The sequence below is a fragment of the Coenobita brevimanus genome, chromosome 102, assembly GCF_032717465.1.
Source record: "Coenobita brevimanus isolate Jiangsu-jjx chromosome 102, ASM3271746v2, whole genome shotgun sequence".
NCBI lineage: Eukaryota > Metazoa > Arthropoda > Malacostraca > Decapoda > Coenobitidae > Coenobita > Coenobita brevimanus.
The window spans coordinates 179,636-201,247 of record NC_137055.1 but is presented as its reverse complement, the minus strand read 5'-3'; the positions used below and the strand labels follow the sequence as shown (position 1 = coordinate 201,247).

Here is a 21,612-nt window from a genome sequence, read left to right as displayed (position 1 = left end):
GTAATATGCAATTTAAATCACTAAGAAAGAAATGTAATGAAATCTCCATAACCATTAGAGTCTAACCCATAGGAGCTGAGAGGAGTCATAGGAGCCTGTGAGAGTCAATAAGTGTCTGTATCTGTCTCTCTCTGTCCACAGGTGCCTTTAAGGTCGCCGCGTAGTGCTAACCGACCCACAGAGGACAACATCACAGTCTCAGCCGTCGCGGATCAGGGGAGCCACCTTGCAGGGGCCGCAGACGTTATTCATTTACACAGCTGGCCGACCCCCTGGTAATACGAATACTGTCAGGGCCAGCCTGCCGAACCATTTGTTATAGGTGAGGATAACTTCTCTTTTCATCTCATATCCTCCTCTTCTCCTCTCTTTTTTCTTTGGGTAGGGTCAGGCCTCTTCTCCTGGATCCTGCTTCACACCATCTCTTAGGCCAGAGACATCATAATGGTCTGATGATTATGATGATGATTAGAGTCACACATATATTATGTATGAAATGTAATAATTTTCTCTTTAGTATCTATCTATCTATTGCCAGATGCCTCAATCCCATTCGGGGTGGCCACAAACAAATCACCTCCACGTCTCCCTGTCCCCCGCCATTTCACTGCCCCGCTCCCAACTCACACACCCCTCCTCCCTCATATACGGTACCTCTCCACCCCATCCCTCCATCTCATCCCCCTCGGCCTCCCCTCCCTCTCCCCCTCTACCTCACTCACATACACTCTCTTTGTCAGTCTTTCACCCTCCATCCTCTCCACGCGGCCAAACCACCTCAGTGTATTCCTACTAATGCTTCCTATCACTTCCACATCCACACCACAATGCTTCTTTATATCCTCATTTATCAGCCTGTCTCTCCATGTGACTCCACATGCTCCCTTCTTAAATAACTCATTTCCACCAAGCTCTCACTCTTGACTTGTGTCCTTCCAACAACGTCCAAGCTTCACTTCCATACGTTAGAGTTGGTATCACAATACTGTCATGTAGTAACTTTTTCACTTCCATGCTCACTTCCCTGTTTCTTATCACGGCTTTCAAGGAACCAGCAACCTTTCTTCCCTGCTGTACCCTTTCAAGCACTTCACCCTCCAAACCTCCATCCTTACTCATCACACTACCCAAATACTTAAACGTACTCACATTTTCCAATTCCTCACCTCTCTTTAGTAAAGGAATATTTTTATTTTGTGAAAGGGGTACACCATGCATCTATGAAATGATGATGATGATTATAATAACCTCTATTTTAAACTGTTATTATTATTTTTTTTAAATTGTGCATGGCCTAATGAGGGTAGTGATATATGTGGAGGATGACAGTTGGGTGTGGAAGGTGAGAAGTGTGAATGTTGGGATAGGATTGGCAAGAAGAGACAAAAAAAGACCCTGGGATTACACAGGTCATAGACTGTGACCTCAGGCATAAGGAACTGGATAGGGAGGCAGCCAGAGGATTGAACAGCGTGGACAGAGCTACTCATTAGGTGACCAAGGCTCAGGTGTATGGAAGCATGATGGAGAGTATAAATCGACTTGGTACAAAAAATGGAATAGCGATGATGATGATGATTGATGGTCAGATTCACATAATGCTATTATGTATTACATATGAAACTATTTGATTTCTCCATGTATATTATTTTTTTTGTTTCTTTTTACAGGATATGGGCTATTTGGCTATTTATATCTTTGGGCTGATGATAATGGTGTTTCCTTTTTATTTTTTTGGGGGGGGAAGGAAACAGGGTTAAAGTTGTGTACAATGATGATTGTGGTAGGTGATGGTGACCATCATCCACTCACTTGATATAGTGCTGCCTACTTCCTTAGCTGTTATCATTCTTTTTCTGTGCCTGCCCTCCTCCCTCTCTTCCTATTTCTCCCATCTTTCCTGTCACTTCTTATTGCTTTTCTTTCCTTTACAGGTGGCTTTACATTGAGTGACAAGCCAAATGGTTTCCTGTAAGCCAAGAAACCATTTACAACGCTGGGTGGTAACCACATAACCAAACCATACGTGCTCCCTACGTGTCAACAAGTGGGTTGGTGGAGGGTTAGTGCCCCTCCCCGTAAAACAAATAACTCAAAGTCAAATGGCCACCCCTTACGGGATTATGGCGTCTGGCAATAGATAGATAGATAGATAGACAATGATGATATATATATATATATTTTTTTCCTAAGGTGTGTGGTGGCAGTGCTTCAGGAAAGACAACCGTTGCCCGGAAAATTATAGAAGAGCTTGATGTACCGTGGGTGACACTACTCTCCCTTGATTCTTTCTATAAGGTACGTGTTAAGAGAGAGTGGCAGTTTGGAAGCCAGGGTTTTTCTGTTTTTTTTTTTACATGATTCCATTGATTTTGGAAATGAGGCATTTGCATAAGAAATGAGGATTAAAAGTTAAATATATTACATTTAAAAAAGTAATAAAAAAATTATTTTGGAAAAGTAGAAATTTACAGTATATTATGTCTGTATCTTTGTCTATCTGTCTGTCTGTCTGTCTACTTTCTATCTATCTCTATTTGTCTGTCTGTCCAGGTACTCTCAGAGAAGCAACATGAAGAGGCAGCAAAGAATGAATACAACTTCGACCACCCTGATGCCTTTGATTTTGAACTGGTAGCAAAGACTTTGGTGCGGCTAAAGGAAGGCAAGAAGGTGGAAGTGCCAATATACAACTTTGTCACACACTCAAGAGAAACCAAGACGGTGAGTTATACAGTGTGTTTTTATGGGGTTTAAGTCTGTGGGAGGTTGTGGTATGAATGTTGAATTTTCAGTATACAACTTTGTAAGACATCCAGAAGAAACAGACACTTTGGTTAGGGTAAGAAGGTTGACTTACTGGTATTCAGATTTGTCACACATTCAAAGAAACAAAGATGGTAAGCTATCTATCTATCTATTGCCAGACGCCTCAATCCCGTTTGGGGTGGCCACAAACAAATCGCCTCCAAGTCGCCCTGTCCCCCGCCATTTCACTGCCCTGCTCCCAACTCACACCCCCCTCTCTCATATACCTCTCCACCCCATCCCTCCATCTCATCCTTGGCCTCCCCCTCCCTCTTCCCCCCTCCACCTCACTCACATACACTCTCTTCGTCAGTCATTCGCCCTCCATCCTCTCCACATGGCCAAACCACCTCAGTGTGTTCCTCATAACGCTTCCTATCACATCCACATCCACACCACAACGCTCCTTTATATCCTCATTCGTCAGCCTGTCTCTCCACGTGACTCCACAGGCTCCTCTTAAATAACTCATTTCCACTGCTCTCACTCTTGACTTGTGTCCTTCCAACAATGTCCAAGCTTCACTTCCGTACGTTAGAGTTGGTATCACAATACTGTCATGTAGTAACTTTTTCACTTCCATGCTCACTTCCCTGCTTCTTATCACTGCTTTCAAGGAACCAGCAAATACATGCTGTATAGTTTTATATATATATATACTGTATACGGTATATATATACCGTATATATGAATGGATGTGGTAAGAAGGTTTTTGTAGTTGTGGCACAGGCTCATCTGAAACCTGAAACTGATGGACTGCAGGCTGAAGTTGCCCTTTTAATGCAGTCTACTTCTTCAGGGAATGGGAGAGAGTTGAGAGATGTATACAGTACTGTCAGTGAGACTCTCAGCAGTGGACGTGTAAATCATAAGAACATCCAAAACAGTCAAGGTTTTGAGCAACATGTCACACAGCAACCTTAAACTCTGTTGTAGTGATGTCCCACAATTTATCCCAGACAATAGCAACACCATCAAGGACCATCTAAATGACAGTACGCTTATGGACATTACCATGTTTTCGTTTTTGAAGGCTCCAACGTGCTTGCATGCATCGGCTGTGGTCACCTAGCCTAATGGCAGCTCTCCATGCTGCCCGATCTCTGGCAGCATCCTTGTTTCAACCTGTAACCCTGAGGTCACACTCAGTGACCTCGTCCCAGGTCTTTGTCAGTCTGCCTCTCACAACCCTTCCACCAACATTAACACTTCTCACTTTCTGCACCCAGTTATCATCCCCCATCCATTTCACATGCCCAAACTATCTCAGTCTACCTCTCCTTATCATAACACCAATACATTACTGTCCCATCCCATCTCTTAACTCTTCCATCATAAACCTAGCCCCCCCCAGACCTTGCACTCAAGGACGCACAGCACATCCACCTAATCATTATCTTTTCTGTACGTTTGAGCCTGCGAATATCGTCTTCCTTTACTGCTCAGGTCTCACTTCTACACCAAAAGCTTCCAGCATCTTACAGTACATTGGCAGTCCCATTTTGTTAAATATTATTATTTAATTCATAAAAACATGGAAAACTAACTATACAAACAAATCTTGAGCATTCATTAGTGAACTGATGATTTCAGAAGATGTGTTATACCATAGAATTATCGCAACTTCCTTGCCGTGGTGCGCCCATTTATTTCTCACCTGACTGCTGTCACTCGACCCCTCACTTGCCACTCAGCAGTTTTGTGGTTTATACAATAAGTACACAGGAATTGCAAGCACTGTAGTTTTATGCAACAAAACAAACCTTCATTTCTATCAGCTAGATTTTATCTTGTCTGCCAGTGCAAATGCATTCTAATATGAAGTTATACATCATCTTAGAATGCATTTGCACGGGCAGAGAAGTTCAATGTGGCTGTTAGAAGTGAAGGTTTGTTTTGTTGGGTAAAATTACTGTGCTTGCAATTCATATGTATTGTATTATGTGCATAACAGCTGAGTGGCCAGTGAGGGGTGGGTGAGGCAATCAGGTGAGAAATAAATGGGTGAGCAGTGGCCATATTCACAACTGTGAGCAAGGGAGTGTTGATAATGCCACTGTATAGCATTTCTTTCCAGATCATCAGTTCACCAATAAATGCTCAAGATTTATTAATTTAGTTTATTTTCCCATGTTTTATGAAATACAGTATTTAACAAAATGGACTTACTGTGTGCATCTTGCACTACTGCAAGACACTGCCATCACATGTGTTAACGTCTATGGGTTTGTTTAGTGTGAGGTTATGTATCAAATGGAATCTATTAGTGTGGTCCTGGATACAAGGGGTATATACTGCACTGATACAACCTGTGTATAGTACAGAAGGCTCTCGATATTTGATTAACCTTACTTCGATATTTTGTACTTCGATCGGACTCACTCGCTCGTCCAAAATTCGTGCTTGGATTTCAAAAGCCGTGCTTCGATCACTCAGGCCAGGTTGCGAGTGCAAGTTGATGCTCATCTGTTCATCTGTCATGCCACCTTCCGTCACTTGGTGAAGCTTGCCCTCTTTCAAACATTTGAAATCTTTTTTGTGACTTCAGTACCTGTTCTTTGCTCACTTTCATCGAAGTTACAATGGAAGCATCAACAGCTGTGGCCATGGTGATTGGGACAAGGACAAGGAAACAGGTGCTCACTCAAGCGGGGTTGGGGCAAACACGAGTGATGGCAGCGAGGGTGGCAGTGGTGGCAGGCAGCAGTGACTCAACCACTGCCTAGGAACCAAGGTTTCAGAGCATTTTGCTGTCATTAATGAAGACAGCTATGGGTGATGCTAAAATATAATTCAAAGGCGACTACAGCAAGGAAGAAACTAGTTAATTATTGGCTAAAAGTGCAACAGATAAATAATACCCAAAGCCTACGCTATTGAACATAGACTTTGATGGATCCCCCTGAAATATAGGTATTAAAGTATTGATTAATTAATAATAACTACACTGTTTATAGAATGACAGGGAATTATCCAGGGTGCGAATTGTCCTGACGGGGAATCGTTCATGTTTTGAAGGCGACTTGTCTGACGGGCAATTGACTTGACGGCGAATTGTCTCGGAACCAGAACTAACGCTTTACCACATAAACTTCATTCTTTCTATTTTAAAGTGAATGCAGCCAGTATTTCTTGCTTTTCTTGTTAACAGTAAGTAAATACAGTATTGTATGTACTAAATGTTAACACTTATATGGTTGTGTTATGATTTTGGATGGGTAGCTTATAAGTGTATACGTAAAAGTTTGTGTAGGTTTGTCGACAACACGCCGGTTCCATTCATTTATTTTCCATAAGTTTATCAATTTGCACTTTGATAAATCGCATTTCAATCGTTTTTCGGTCCCAAAATCAATTGAAGATCGAGAGCCTTCTGTATAAGACTATATATCTGATACCCAGGAAAAATTAGTAACCAGGAAGGTAAATTTCCCAAGCTTCCTGGTTAACTGGGATTGCACTATACAGACTTCAGGAGGTTATTCTTGGGCTGGTAATGGGGAGTTTGAATGATAAGTGGATGAATGTGTGGCCTATTTTACTTGGCATTCCAATTGTACTTCTCACTGTATTGTGCTTTACCACATCTCTGTTTTCAGATCCTACTGTACTCCATCCTTAGGTGGTGGTGGTGGTGGTGGTGATGAAAGTTACACCATATTGTAGCTGCCTCTTAGAAAACAGTGCTTGGAGCAAATGGTGATGCTATATACTGCTCCAATAACTTAATGTTCATACGCTGTATTGTAACTCAAAAAACAATGTTTGGAGCAGATGATGATGATGGTGGTGGTGGTGGTGATGATATAAGGTGTATGGAGCAGATGATGATTCTGGTGGTGATATAAATGCAGTGATGGTGGTGGTGTTGGTGGTGCTGATGTATTTATTTTTATTTAATTATTTATTTATTTTATTATTATTATTATTTTTTTTTTTTTTTCAGAAAACCATGTATGGAGCCAATGTGATAATCTTTGAAGGCATCTTGGCGTTCTACTCTCCGGATGTTTTGAAGGTGGGTGTGGTGGTATGTAGTTCTTTCATCTTAACTTGGCCCAGATTTTTGTCCTTTTTCAGCTTATTCCACATAGCTTAGTGGCAGAAAAAGACAATACTGTGGCTCTACATTCATTCATTCATTCATTCATTCATCATCCAATTCTCTATTGCCCCAAGAGGAGCATAGGAGCCCGGGGCTAGGCAAGTTGGTCCTGACATTTAAGATGAGAGTGACCAGCCTCACTCATCCCTGAGTGGCATTACATGAGCAATAAACCCCAACCACCCCTTGGATATAAACCTGCACAGGCTCAATCCAATTTGAGCACCTTAGTTACCCACTAAACCACCAGGTGCCATAATTTGGTTATATGGTTACCAACCAGCATAGTACAGTACATGGTTTCCTGGTGTACGGGAAACCATGTGGCTTGTCACTCAGTTTAGAGTCACCCATAGGCAGAAGGAAGAGGAAAGAATGAAGAAATGAAAGACAGAAGAGGAAGGATGGAAAGAAGGAAGGAAGAGGGGAAAGGGCAGGCACCCAAGAGCATCTCTACATTGAGTGAGTGGATGGTGAGCGCCCCCACCAACCAAAAATACTCACCATCCACTCACATAATGTAGTGCTGCTCTGGGTGTCTGCCTGTTCCTCTCTTCCTTCCTTCCTCCCTCTTCTGTTTTTCTTTCCTTCATTCTTTTCTCTTCCTTCTGCCTACGGGTGACTTTACATTCCCTCTTCTGTCTTTCTTTCCTTCATTCTTTCCTCTTCCTTCTGCCTATGGGTGACTACACTAAGTGACAAGCCAAATGGTTTCCTGTACACCAGCCATGCTGGGAACACTACTAATAAAAAGTGGCAGCACTCCCATTCCCGTTACTAGCTCGAAAAAGTAGTTACATTACTGGTTTCGCTACTTGATACGAAATGTAGCGGCGCTTCCGCTACGTTGGATAAGAAAAAGGTACATGAAGGAAAGGTTAACAAAAATCTGTGATACAGCAATACAGTATATACTGTTTTGATAATATTAGTCAGTCTGAGTGGTTATGTTGTGTACCAGTAATGTCAGTATATCTATCTATCTATCTATAGCCCGACGCCCTAATCCCGCAAAGGGTGGCCGCAGACAAAACGCCTCCAAGTCACTCTGTCACCCACCATTTGACTCCCCTCCCCCCAGATCACCCTCCCCTCCCTCATATACCTCTCAACTCCATCCCTCCACCTCATCCTCGGTCTACCCCTCCCTCTCCCTCCCTCCACCTCACCTACATACACCCTCTTAGTCAGTCTTTCATTCTCCATCCTCTCCACATGTCCAAACCACCTCAGTGTATTTCTCCTAATCTTTTCAACCACATCCACATCTACCCCACAACGTTCCTTCACTTCTTCATTCGTCAACCTGTCCCTCCACGTCACTCCACATGCTCCTCTCAAGTAACTCATTTCCACTGCTCTCACTCTTGACTTGTTCCCCTCTTGCAAGGTCCACGCCTCGCTTCCATACGTCAGGGTAGGGATCACAATACCATCAAGCAGTGACTTCTTAACTTCCATACTCACCTCCCTATTTCTCATCACTGCTTTCAGTGTGCCAACAACCTTCCTTCCCTGCTGTACTCTTTCACGTACTTCATCCCCCAAAGTTCCATCCTTACTCATCACACTACCCAAGTACTTGAATGCACTCACATTCTCCATATCCTCACCATCCAACCTCATTGCACACTCTGTGACTTCATTCCTCTCAAACACCATAACTTTACTTTTGTTTACATTAACTTTCAGCTTCCTCCTCCTACACACTGTCCCAAATTCATTCACCAAACCTTGCAACTCCCATTCATCTTCACTCAACAATACTGTATCATCAGCAAACAGCAACACCGGAAGCTTCCAAATCTCACCCTCATTCATTAGGGCCACCCCCACATCTACTGCCCTACCTTGTACCTCCTTTACAACCCCATCCATATATATATTAAACAGCCATGGAGACATTACACACCTCTGTTTCAGTCCCACATTGAGATCAAAGAACTCACTCAGCTCACCATCCACTCGCACAGTAGCCCTAGCTCCCTCGTACATACTCTTCACAGCACTCAACAATTTCCCCTCCACTCCATATATTCTTAATACCTTCCACATACCTTTCCTATCTATTCTGTCATAAGCTTTCTCCAAGTCCATGAAGGCAGCGTACACTTTCCTTCCCTTCTCTAGATACTTCTCCACTAAACATCTTAGAACAAATATCTGATCTACACACCCTTTTCCCTTCCTAAATCCCCCTTGTTCTTCTCCAACTAGCTCCTCTGTCATATGCCTAACCCTATCAATGAGTATTCTACCATATATTTTACCAGTCACACTAAGAAGGCAAATACCCCTATGGTTACCACATACTTCTCTCTCCCCTTTTCCTTTGTACAGAGGAACAATTATACCTGATTTCCAGTCCTCTGGAACCCTTCCCTCTTCCCAAGCCAATCTACACAACTTCCATATCCACTCCACAACAATCTCACCCCCATACCTAAGCATTTCACCACACACTCCATCAATTCCTGGGGCCTTTCCCAGCTTAATCTTCTTCATCGCTTCCACTACTTCCGACCTACTGATCTCTTCCTCCCTCCTCTCATCTCTTCTTCTCCCAGCCATTCCCCAACCACTTATACTCACACTGCTCTCACTCTCTACATTTAACAAATCCTCAAAGTGCTCCTTCCATCTCCTCAATTTCTCTCTCTTCTCCACCAACAATCTATTATTCCTATCTTTCACTCCCCTACTATTTCCCCTTTCACACTGCCTTACTTTCTTTACCTCCTTCCAAAACAATTTCTTACTCTCCCTCCATTTCACACTCAGATTCCTCCCAAAATCATCATCCACTTTCTTCTTACTCTCCTTCACCAGTCTCTTAACCTCCCTTCTCCTGCTCACATATACCTCTCTCTTCTCTCTCTCATCTTCCCTACCTCTACTCGCCAACCATTCACCATATGCCTTCTTCTTTTGTTCCACAGCTTGTTTCACCTCATCATTCCACCATGCTGTCCCTTGCACACCCTTGCATCTCCTCCTCACTCCACAAACCGCCTCACACGCTGCGCTTATCTCTTCCGTGAATATCTTACATACGTCTTCCACCCCTTCCATCTGCTCTAGCTCATACCTTCCCAATCTTTCTTCCACTATGCTCTTATACTCTGTCCTCTTCTCACTATCTTGCAATTTCTCCACTCTTCTCACAGGAGCTGCTTCCTCCTGTCTTCCCCTTCGCCTCCTCAACCACTTTCTTTGCAGCTCTACCTTGGCCATCACTAAGTGATGGTCCGAGACTCCATTCCCCCACCCTCTCCAAAAAAAAAAAAAATCATATACATGTCGGTGTCACTTTAATAAAGCTTAGAGCCGAAGGTACAGGAAAAAGCTATTTACTGTATAATATAACACACGTTCCTTTACATTGTTACCTAGTATACCTACTGAAAGTAACACGTAAATTAAAGACAAAAAAATGTGGCCTACCATTGATACATACTACAGTATATAGATTTATATTTTCAGTGATACCTATTTAATATATGTACAAAAACGAAAGAAAAAATGAACTGGGGCTTTCTTTTAAAGGCTATTTATACAACAGCAATGTTTTTTCCATTACTTTAAGCTGTAAGTAACATACTGTTACGAAACAATAACATAGTGAGTAAGAGTTAGTCTGAGAGAGTGAGGGAGAGAGCGGCAGTTAGAGACGGGGATAGTTAGAGGTGTGTGTGTGCGTGCGTGTGTTAGCTTTGCCTACATCTAGCAGACATCCTTATTTATCTTTACTTAATTTAAACAATTGATAATTAACTAGCAAATTCCTGTCTAATTATTGCACATAACTAATAAATAATAATGAATAAATTATTGGTGTAATGTAGAACAAACATCATTAATTGACAGAAGTGACAAAAGTATTATTTTTCGTCATTAATACAACCAAACCATCAGCATATCTGTATGTACAGTACTCACCGACTCCGGACCTGTATTTGTCGTGTGAGTAGTGAGGAGGCAGTAACGCGTGAGTACGGCCAAAAAGTAGCGGCGCTCTCAGTTCTGCTACTGGCTAAAACAAGTAATGGCGTTACCACCATCGTTATTAAAATAGTAGTGGCGTTATTCCCAGCTTTGTACACCAGGAAACCATTTACTTCACTGGGTGGTAACCATATAACCAAATTATGGTGCCTGGTGGTTTAGTGGGTAATTAAGGCACTCCAATCAGATTGAGCCAGTGCAGGTTTATATCCAAGGGGTGGTTGGGGTTTATTGCTTATGTAATGCCACTCAGGGATGAGTGAGGCTGGTCACTCTCGTATTAGTGTCAGGACCAACTTGCTTAGCCCCAGGCTCCTACACTCCTCATGGGGCAACACAGGATTCTATGATGATGATTATGGTGATAATAATAATAATAATAACCTAATTTCTTTCAACAGTTACTAGACATGAAGGTATTTGTTGACACTGATTCAGATGAAAGACTGGTTCGCCGATTGCAGCGGGACATTGCAGAGCGAGGGAGAGAACTGGACGGTGTGTTGAAACAATACTTCAAGTTTGTCAAGCCTGCATTTGACTACTACATTGCCCCTTCTATGGTAAGGACCTCTGGATCTGTGGCACCTATATAACAGTTTGTGGTGGTGGAGATGGGCACCTTTGTATGGTGACGCCAATGTAACTGGGTGGCACCACTGGCTGGGTATAGTAACAGCTTTATCCGTCTTCCCCAAAAGAAGGGTGTTGGACTGCTGCAGACTACAATACACAGGGTTCATGTTCAGATGAGCCTGGGGTACAACAAAAACAACAGCAAAAACATTCTTGTGATGTAGCAACTCAGAAGAGAACATGCAGTTTGTGAATCTAGCACTTGACTAATATGTATGTACAGTGTGTTGATACCTCTGTGATAAGGACCTCTAGATCTGTATGGTCTGTGTAGGACTCAGTTGCATGGTTAAGCATTATTTAAGTTACTAGATGTTGTTAATATATCTTTTTCCTTTTCATGTCAGGAAATATTATAATAATGAGGAGGAGGAAGAGAAGGATGTTTGTATAACTTCCCTCACTCCAAATTCCATTGGTAATAGAAGTTGGGATGGTGGTGATAATAATTAACTGCCTGTGTTAGAGAGAGGTGGGAGAGAGGAGGGGGGGGGAAGAAGAATGATGATGATGATGATGATGAATGAGTTTGGGAGAGTGTGTAAGAAATTGAATCTAAAGGTGAATGCAAGGATGAGTAAAGTTATTGTCTTCAAGAGAAATGATGTCACTGACTGCACAGTAAGGTTGGTTGATGAGGAAGTGTAAAATGTGAGTCCATTAGTACTTGGGTAGTGTGATGAGTAAGGATGGAGGTTTGGAGGATGCAGTGCATGAGACGATGCAACAAGGAAGAAAGACTGCTGGTTCTTTGAATGCAGTGATAAGAAATAGGGAAGTGAGCATTTAAGTAAAAAAGTTGCTTGAAGTAAATAAGTTGCTGCATGATAGTATTGTGATACCAACTCTAACGTATGGAAGTGAAGCTTGGACCTTGTTGGAGGGACACAAGTCAAGAGTGAGAGCAGTGGAAATGAGTTATTTGAGAGCAGCCTGTGGAGTCACGTGGAGAGACAGACTGACAAATGAGGAAGTGAAGGAGCGTTGTAGCGTGGATGTGGATCTGATAGAAAGCGTTAAGAGAAATACGCTGAGGTGATTTGGCCATGTGGAGTGGATGGAGAGTGAGAGACTAACAAGGAGAGTGTATGTGAGTGAGGTGAAGGGGGGAAGAGGAAGGAGGAGGCCAAGGATGAGATGGAGGGATGGAGTGTAGAGGTATGTGAGAGAGGGGTGTGAACTGGGGGGATGGCAGTGAAATCAAAGGGAACAGGGTGGCATGGAGGTGCTTAGCTTGTGGCCACCCCTTACAGGATTAATGCATCTCGCAATGGATAGATAGATAGATTATTGTTATTAGTAGTAGTAGTAGTATTACAGTATTATGTGGTAGGTGGGGGCACTCAGTTGACGTTGTGCTACTTTGTGTGTCTGCCCTTTCCTCTCTTCCTTCCTTCCTTTTCTGTCTTTCCTTCATTCTTTCCCCTTCCTTCTGCCTGTGGGTGACACTGCAGTGAGTGACAAGCCAAATGGTTTCCTGTACACCAGAAAACCATTTACTGTACTGGGTGATAATCATATAACCAAATTATGGCACTTGGTGGTACAGTGAGTAATTAGAGCGCTCCAATCAGAATGAGCTGGTGTAGGTTTGTGTCCAGTGAGTGGCTGGGGTATATTGATCATGTAATGCCACTCAGGGATGAGTGAGGCTGGTCACTCTCATCTTAAATGTCAGGACCAACTTGCCTGGCCTGCACTCCTACACTCCTCATGGGGCAGCATGGAATTGGATGATGGGTGGATGGATGCATTACAGTATTATGGTGGTACATTAATTACCTATACTGAAAGAGTAAGTGATGATGAAAAGTTAATGATGATAAATACTTTCTTCATGTTCTCAGTTGATGATCTATCTATAGGCATCTATCTATTGCCAGACACCTTAATCCCATACGGGATGGCCACAAACGAATTGCCTCCACGTCGCCCTGTCCCCTGCCATTTCACTGCCTTGCTTTCAGTTTACACCCCCCTCCCTCATATACCTCTCTACTCCATCAGTTGATGAATATTATTATTATTATACCATTATGGTGATACCTTAATTACCTATGCAGAACGAGAGAGAGAGAGAGAATGATAATGATAAATAAATGATGATGATGGTTACTTTCTTCCTATTCTCAGGTCCATGCAGACATCATTGTGCCAAGAGGAGGTGAGAATGAAGTTGCCATAAATCTCATTGCTCAAAATGTCATGACACAACTACAACAGGTAATAATAATAATAATCCTAAACCCCTTTTTCCTCTGACTTGACTTAATATTACCATCTGTCCATCTTGAATTGACTTGACTTAAAATAGCCATCTGTCCATCTTGAATTGACTTGACTTAAAATAGCCATCTGTCCATCTTGAATTGACTTGACTTAAAATAGCCATCTGTCCATCTTGAATTGACTTGACTTAAAATAGCCATCTGTCCATCTTGAATTGACTTGACTTAAAATAGCCATCTGCCCATCTTGAATTGACTTGACTTAAAATAGCCATCTGTCCATCTTGAATTGACTAGACTTAAAATAGCCATCTGCCCATCTTGAATTCACTTGACTTAAAATAGCCATCTGTCCATCTTGAATTCACTAGACTTAAAATTGCCATCTGTCCATCTTGAATTCACTAGACTTAAAATAGCCATCTGTCCATCTTGAATGCCGAGTTCAAACATCAGAATGACACTAGGATGTGATGCTGGTCGTATATTCTTCAGAGGGGCTTCAAGCTGCGAGAGAAGCTAGCAAACGCCAATTTTGGCCTTTCAAGACCAAATTCCCTCCATCTCCTGCCATCAACGCCACAAATTCGTGGACTGCACACGTTCATTCGCAATAAGGACACTCCCAGGGACGAATTCATCTTCTACTCCAAGAGGTTGATTCGTCTGGTGATAGAACACGCGCTGACTCTACTTCCATTTACGGTATGTCTTAGAGATAGATGGCTTTTGAAAACTCACCCTTTTCATTTTATGTTGGCCTAAAATTGCCATCTCTCCATCTTTACCTCCATTTACAGCAGGTCTTTTGTTTTTTCTCTTCAAGAAGCTGTGATCTGAGGAGAACTGTAATGAAGACCAACAGGTTTAGTCGTATCATTTATCAAGGTTCCAGCATGCTTGCATATGTCAGCCTTGGTTACCTAATGGCAGTTTTCCATGCTTCTTGATCTCTGGCAGCCTCTCTGTTCAGTCCTTTATCCCAGAGGTCACGCTCTGTGACCTTGTGCCAGGTCTTTTTTGGTCCGCCCATCTCAGCCCTACCCCTGATATTCACACTCCTCACCTTCCACGCCCAGTTGTCATCATCCATCCTCCCAACATGCTGAGACCATCTCAGTCTACCCCACATCATCACCCCTCCTCAGTACATCACCAATACACACTTGTCCCATCCTTCCTCTCAACTTGCCAATCGTAATCCAAGCTCCCACAGGCCTCACATTCAAGGATGCACTACGCACCCATCTGATCATTGTCATATCTGTACATTTGAGCCTCCAGATATCCTCTTCCTTTACTGCCCAGTTCATACTACCACACAGCATTACACTCCTACCACGTGCTGCATACATAGATCCCTTAGCAAGGAAGGAGAACCCTCTCAGAGTCAGGAGAGGCAACAGCTCCCTGAATTTCCTCCAGCCACTCCTTACTCTAGCCACAGAGCTAGCTCCAGCCACACCTCCAGCATATAACATGTCCCCTAAATTGGAGCGCCTTAATTACCCACTAAACCACCAGGCGCCATAATTTGGTTATATGGTCACCACCCAGCGTAGTAAATGGTTTCCTGGTGTACAGGAAACCATTTGGCTTGTCAGTAGTGTAGAGTCACCCATAGGCAGAAGGATGGGGAAAGAATGAAGGAAAGAAAGATTGAAGAGGGAAAGTAAAGTCACCCATAGGCAGAAGAAAGTAGAAAGAATGAAGGAAAGAACGACAGAAGAGGAAGGAAGTACGAGAGGAAAGGGCTGATAACAAAGCAGCACTACATTGAGTGAGTGGATGGTGTGAACCCCCACCTACCAGGAATTATTATTGTTATTATTATTATTATTATTGGTGTAAGTATTAGTATTATTACAGGCAGACCCCAAGATTTGATACCCCTATACATGTACGTGAAACCCTGGCATAGCGATGGGGGTAGAAAAACCACCATACCCCACCTAACGCTGGCCAGACCCCAGTGTGGCAATGGGTTTTGTTTTCTTAAACTGATTTTGGTGGTATTTTAGACTTAAATTTTGTGTTAAGGTTGATTTGTAAACTGTTTTTTAGACTTAGATTAATGTGTTTTAGTCATAGGAATTAGTTGGAGAAGATCAGGGAGGCTTTAGGAAGGGAAGAGGTTGTGTGGATCAGATATTCATTCGTAGATCTTTAGTGGAAAAGTTTCTAGAGGAGGGAAAGAAGTTGTATGTGGCCTTCATGGATTTGGAGAAAGCATATGACAGGGTGGATAGACAAGGAATGTGGAAAGTATTAAGAATATAAGGAGTAGATGGGAAGTTGTTGAATGCTGTGAAGAGTATATATGATGGTGCGAAGGCTGCAGTGCGTGTGGATGGTGAACTAATTGAATTTTTCTCTGAAAGTTGGTTTGAAACAGGGATGTGTCATGTCTCCATGGTTGTTCAATCTGTACATGGATGGGGTAATAAAAGAGGTACAAGGTAGGGCAGTGGATGTTGGAGTGGCCCTGGTGAGAGAGGGTAGTGTTTGGAAACTCCCTGTACTGTTGTTTGCAGATGATACTGTGTTGTTGAGTGAAGACGAAGGGGAGCTGCAAAGTTTGGGAGAGTGTGTAAGAAACGGAATCTAAAGGTGAATGTAGGGAAGAGTAAAGTGATGGTCTTTGAGAGAGGTGAAGTCAGTGAATGTACAGTGAGGTCAGATGGTGAGGAAATGGAAAATGTGAGTACACTTAAGTACTAGGGAGTGTGATGAGTAAGGATGGAAGTTTGGAGGGTGAAGTGCTTGAAAGGGTACAATAAGGAAGAAAGGTTGCTGGTTCCTTGAAAGCAGTGATAAGAAGCAGGGAAGTGAGCATGGAAGTGAAAAAGTTACTACATGACAGTATTGTGATACCAACTCTAACGTTTGGAAGTGAAGCTTGGACGTTGTTGGAAGGACACAAGTCAAGAGTGAGAGCAGTCGAAATGAGTTATTTAAGAGGAGCCTGTGGAGTCACATGGAGAGACAGACTGACAAATGAGGATATAAAGGAGCGTTGTGGTGTGGATGTGGATGTGATAGGAAGCATTAGGAGGAACACATTTAGGTGGTTTGGCCATATGGAGAGGATGGAGGGTGAGAGACTGATGAGGAGAGTGTATGTGAGTGAGGTGGAGAGGGAGGGGGAGGCTGAGGATGAGATGGAGAGATGGAGTGGAGAGGTATATGAGAGAGGGGGGTGTGAGTTGGGAGCAGGGCAGTGAAATGGCGGGGGACAGGGCGATATGGAGGCAGTTTATTTGTGGCCACCCCTTATGGGATTGAGGCATCTGGCAATAGATAGATAGATAGTTAGTCATAGGTGGGGTGAGCATTGTCATATTGGGGTACAGTTTACCAAGTTTGATTTTTTCCAGCCTTATTTTTGATGATTTTCATATTTTATTTTTGGGTTTAGGTGAGTTATAAACTGCTTTTAGGCTTAGTTTAGCTGTTTTAAAGTTATTTGGAGGTTTAAGTTAGCTAGAAACTTGTTTTTGGACTCATTTGGATAGGTTTAGGACTTGGTTGAGGGGTAAACCCAAGACTTAAAAACACATCCCTATACTTTACATGTTAAATACACCCTGAGATATGGTACCCTGCCTAGCGATGGGTTTTTACTGAACCAGTTGCATTGTTAAACCGGGGTATTCCTGTATAATTAAATCCCTTGTGAAAGAAAGTAATTCACCATAGAGATTTGTGGTATTTTGATGATGATGATGATTCTACTCCTTCTCCCCAGCAGGACGTGACTGTGGAAACACCCCAGGGAATCCCGTATGAAGGAAAACGAATTGCCACAGAAAAGATTTGTGGTGTTTCAATTTTACGGGCAGGGGAGACCATGGAAAACGCTTTGTGTGAGGTGTTGAAGGACGTTAGGATTGGCAAGATTCTCATCCAGACGAACCTTGACACAGGAGAGCCAGAGGTAAAATGATGTGGCATTAGTTGGAACAGAATCCCCCTGGATAATGGTATCCATAGGCCAGTGGCAGAGCCTCAGGACAGCCTTGGCTTCCCCATGCATTTCTTGGCCCCCCTCACTGGCACCCCATCTGAAACTTATCTATTTAAATGTGTGCACATTGTGTAGCAATGGGCCACTTCCACCTTGGCCCACCAGTTTGACAGGGTCTGGCTATGCCACTTTATTTTTTATTTATTTTTTTTATTTTTTATTTTTTAGGACAACTTTACAAGGTGTAGGGGAGGATTCAAATGTGATGGGTTAGATACATCATTGACTAACCCCTTCAATCCAGTGACAGTGTCAGTGTAATCAAGTGGTTTCTCTGCCTCATTATGGAGACATCCCTCAGCTGCCTCCCTATCCCTCAGCATGTTGAACTGCAGGAGAAGGGCAACTTCTGCATGTATTCCACTGACCTCATGTCAAGATGAGCATAGGGCCACAGCAACATTCATTGATTTACAGTATTATTGATATGCTTGTCTTGCTTTGGTTAGTTTTTCTGTGATCTCATTCTCTCAAGTTTCCTCTGGCTGTGTGGATACTACCTCATCCCTTCCTAGGGTGGGAAAAGAGGTCTGGATAATGATGGTGAACATTCTTCCTACATGTGGTCAGTTTTTAAGCTTAGGACAGAGCTTTAATAATGAGTAAATGAAGGCCACATCATACCTGTCAGATCTACATGTGTGCCCTGCAGTGTAGTACATGTGGGAATGTCCGACAGTACCAACAATGAAGCAAGATAATATGACTGAATGAGTTAACTACAGTTGACCTCCCAACTTGGCTTATTGTCACAGTGATAATCTATCTATCTGTCTATTGCCAGACACCATAATCCCTTAAGGGGTGGCCATTTGACTTTGAGTTATTTGTTTTAAGGGGAGGGGCACCAACCCTTCACCAACCCACTTGTTGACACGTAGGGAGCATGTATGGTTTGGTTATATGGTTACCACCCAGCGTTGTAAGTGGTTTCTTGGCTTACAGGAAACCATATGGCTTGTTAATGTAAAGCCACCTGTAAAGGAAAGAAAAGCAATAAGAAGTGACAGGAAAGATGCAAGAAATAGGAAGAGAGGAGGACAGGCACTGAAAAAGAATGATAAAGGCTAAGGAAGAAGTAGGCAGCACTACATCAAGTGAGTGGATGATGGTCGCCACCACCTACCACCAACAGTGATAATGATCATGATAATTAGTCTCCTGTTCTTATGCTTTATGTGTAAGGTTACTGAATAATGGTGGTGGTGGTGGTAATGATTTTTTAATCATGATGATGATCCAGACTTGGTCATGTTCTCAGAGGGAGTGAGGTAAGGTTCAGGGAGCAAGAAAAAACTGATAGGAGGAGCAGTTGATTAAAGTCAGCCCAGTTGAATGGGTCACGCCTTTATTTATTCACCACTGAAGTCGCCAGAAGCATTATTGTAATAAAGGTACTTATTTTTGCATTTTGTACAGTATTTTTTCAGGAGGGGGAGGGGGGCTGTACTACCACTGACTTTCAAAAGACATTGAGATAGTGAGAGAGAGCGAGAGAATAGGTACAGTAATGGGCAAAACTAGGATAATGATGATGATGATGATAATCTGTCTTTAGCCAGACACTATAATCCTGGAAGGGGTGGTTACAGATGAACTGCCTCCATGTCACCCTGTCCTCCATCATCAGGCTGCCCTATCCCCATAACAACAGCAGTAATAGTAATAATAAAAATTGTACTTTCTTTTTTCTTCAGCTGTACTACCTCAGACTGCCAAAGGACATCAAGGACTATCACATCTTTTAATGGACGCCACAGTAGCAACGGGAGCTGCTGGCATTATGGCCATAAGAGTGTTATTGGACCATGAAGTTGTAGAAGAACATATATCACTGTGTTCTCTGCTTATGACTGAACAGGGTGAGTTTTGTTGCTTTGTTGTGTGTGTGTGTGTGTGCTTGCATTCATGCGTGCTTGTGTGGGTTTGGTGTGGTGTGGTGTGGCATGCATGTCTGTGTGCATATGTGTGGGTGTGGTGATGATGAAAACTGTCTTTGTAACTAAAAACATTTGTATCTTCCCTTTCAGGTGTGCACAACATAGCATACGCATTTCCCAAGGTGAGAATTGTTACAACAGCCGTGGACCCCTGTGTCAATGAAAAGTTTTATATTGTGCCTGGCATTGGGAACTTTGGCGATCGTTATTTTGGCACGGAACCATCTGATCAGTGAGCTGTCAACACTCTTTGGCATCAGACTGTCAGTCCAGTGTAGTATTAGCACTTTCAGGCTTTTGTGACAGCAGTAGATGTGTGCTTCAGTGAAGAGTTATAAACTGAACCTGGCTCTGGAAACATTGGAATTGCCACAGTGGGACCGAACCAATGGACTAGCAAGGTATTGACACTCTTGGGTTTGTGGGACTCATCTTTCAGTTGAACACAGTTGTGTAGAGTAGAAAATTAGCATTGTCCTATTCTTGAGAGGGTTAAGGGTGACAGAATTACACTAGTAACCACATAACATTACCTGGTACCAGTTGGAAGACTATGATAAAAATGTCTCAGTCATGAGAGGGTTAACCCTGTCAGTCTGAGTCTTTGAAAGGAAGTTCACCTCCCCTGAGTCATTGTTTGATAACCAATGGAAATTGTATCTCGTATGAGGCCTGCAGTGTGGCACTTGCAGACCTTCATTTGTGCCTCATATGTGGTCTGCAGCTCGACAAGAGTTAAAGGTGGCAGTACAACACTCTTTGAGCTGCATAAAAACACCTGGTACCAACTGGAAGACAATAATGGAGTTGTCCCACTCATGAGAGGGTTAATGGTGACAGTGCTGCACTTTTAGCCCCACATAAAATTACCTGGCATTAACTGGAAGACAAGACTAGAGTTATCCTGACGTGAGAGGGAGTAAGTTATTTGGAGACAGCAAGATGCAGGTAGTTACCATTCTCATGTAGATAAAGTTGTCAGGAATAATGTACTTCACTAGAGTTATCCTGATCATGAGAAGGTTATGTTGAATGTGTGAACACTCAGGCAGGTAGGACTCACAGCATTGCTTTCATCCTTCCTAAAGTATTGGAAACTAGTGAGTGTTACCTTGGCATTGAACCATGTGATCGGTGAAATATTGAAATGTGCGACATAAAGACTTCTGGAATAGAATATCTGAGTTGTTTGGAAGTAGCAAGAATAAACTAGAAAACGTCATTTGATTCAGGGGGAAAGGTTTTTATGTAAGGTTAGGATGATGATGACTGTGGTGTTGTTGCCTGTTATGATGGTGGTGGTGGTGGTGCCAAAGATAACATTGATGATGGTGGTGCTGATGATGATGATGATGGCAGTGAGAACAATAGTTATCTTGATGATGAGTGATTATGCTGCTGATAGTGCCAAAGATGATGATGATGATGGCAGTGTTGATAGTGATGTTGATCCTTTTGTATGCTCATATATGTCTCTTCTGTATTTTATAATGAAGAAGAACCATTGTACAGTATAGATTTATCTCTTGTATAATTCAGCATTAAAAAACCCTTTCAATCCAGTGGCCTACTCTCTATTTCATTATTGCAACCTCTTCTTTATTTTATTCTGAGATATTTTTGAAAGTGGAGGGGTTAGGTGCAGCCTTCACTCACCAAGCAGTATCTTGTGTGTGGCGGCGATGGCTCAGTCAGCTGGATTGGGCATGGGTGTGGCAGTTGAAACAGAAAATGAATAAATGATGTAGAATAAAAACTGAAAACACTGGCTGACTCAACCATCTCTGTATCACCCAAGAAATTGCTTGGTAGTGGAAAAGGAGTTTATGGACCATCCTGTAGTTTGGAAGAAACTGTTATAGT

The 21,612-nt window shown here is 42.6% G+C and overlaps 1 pseudogene; it reads left to right on the top strand.

Moving 5' to 3' along the window:
- The first annotated feature begins 2,619 nt into the window (after window positions 1-2,619).
- On the top strand, window positions 2,620-21,290 carry LOC145415312 (uridine-cytidine kinase-like 1; annotated as a pseudogene).
- The last annotated feature ends 322 nt before the right edge of the window (window positions 21,291-21,612 follow it).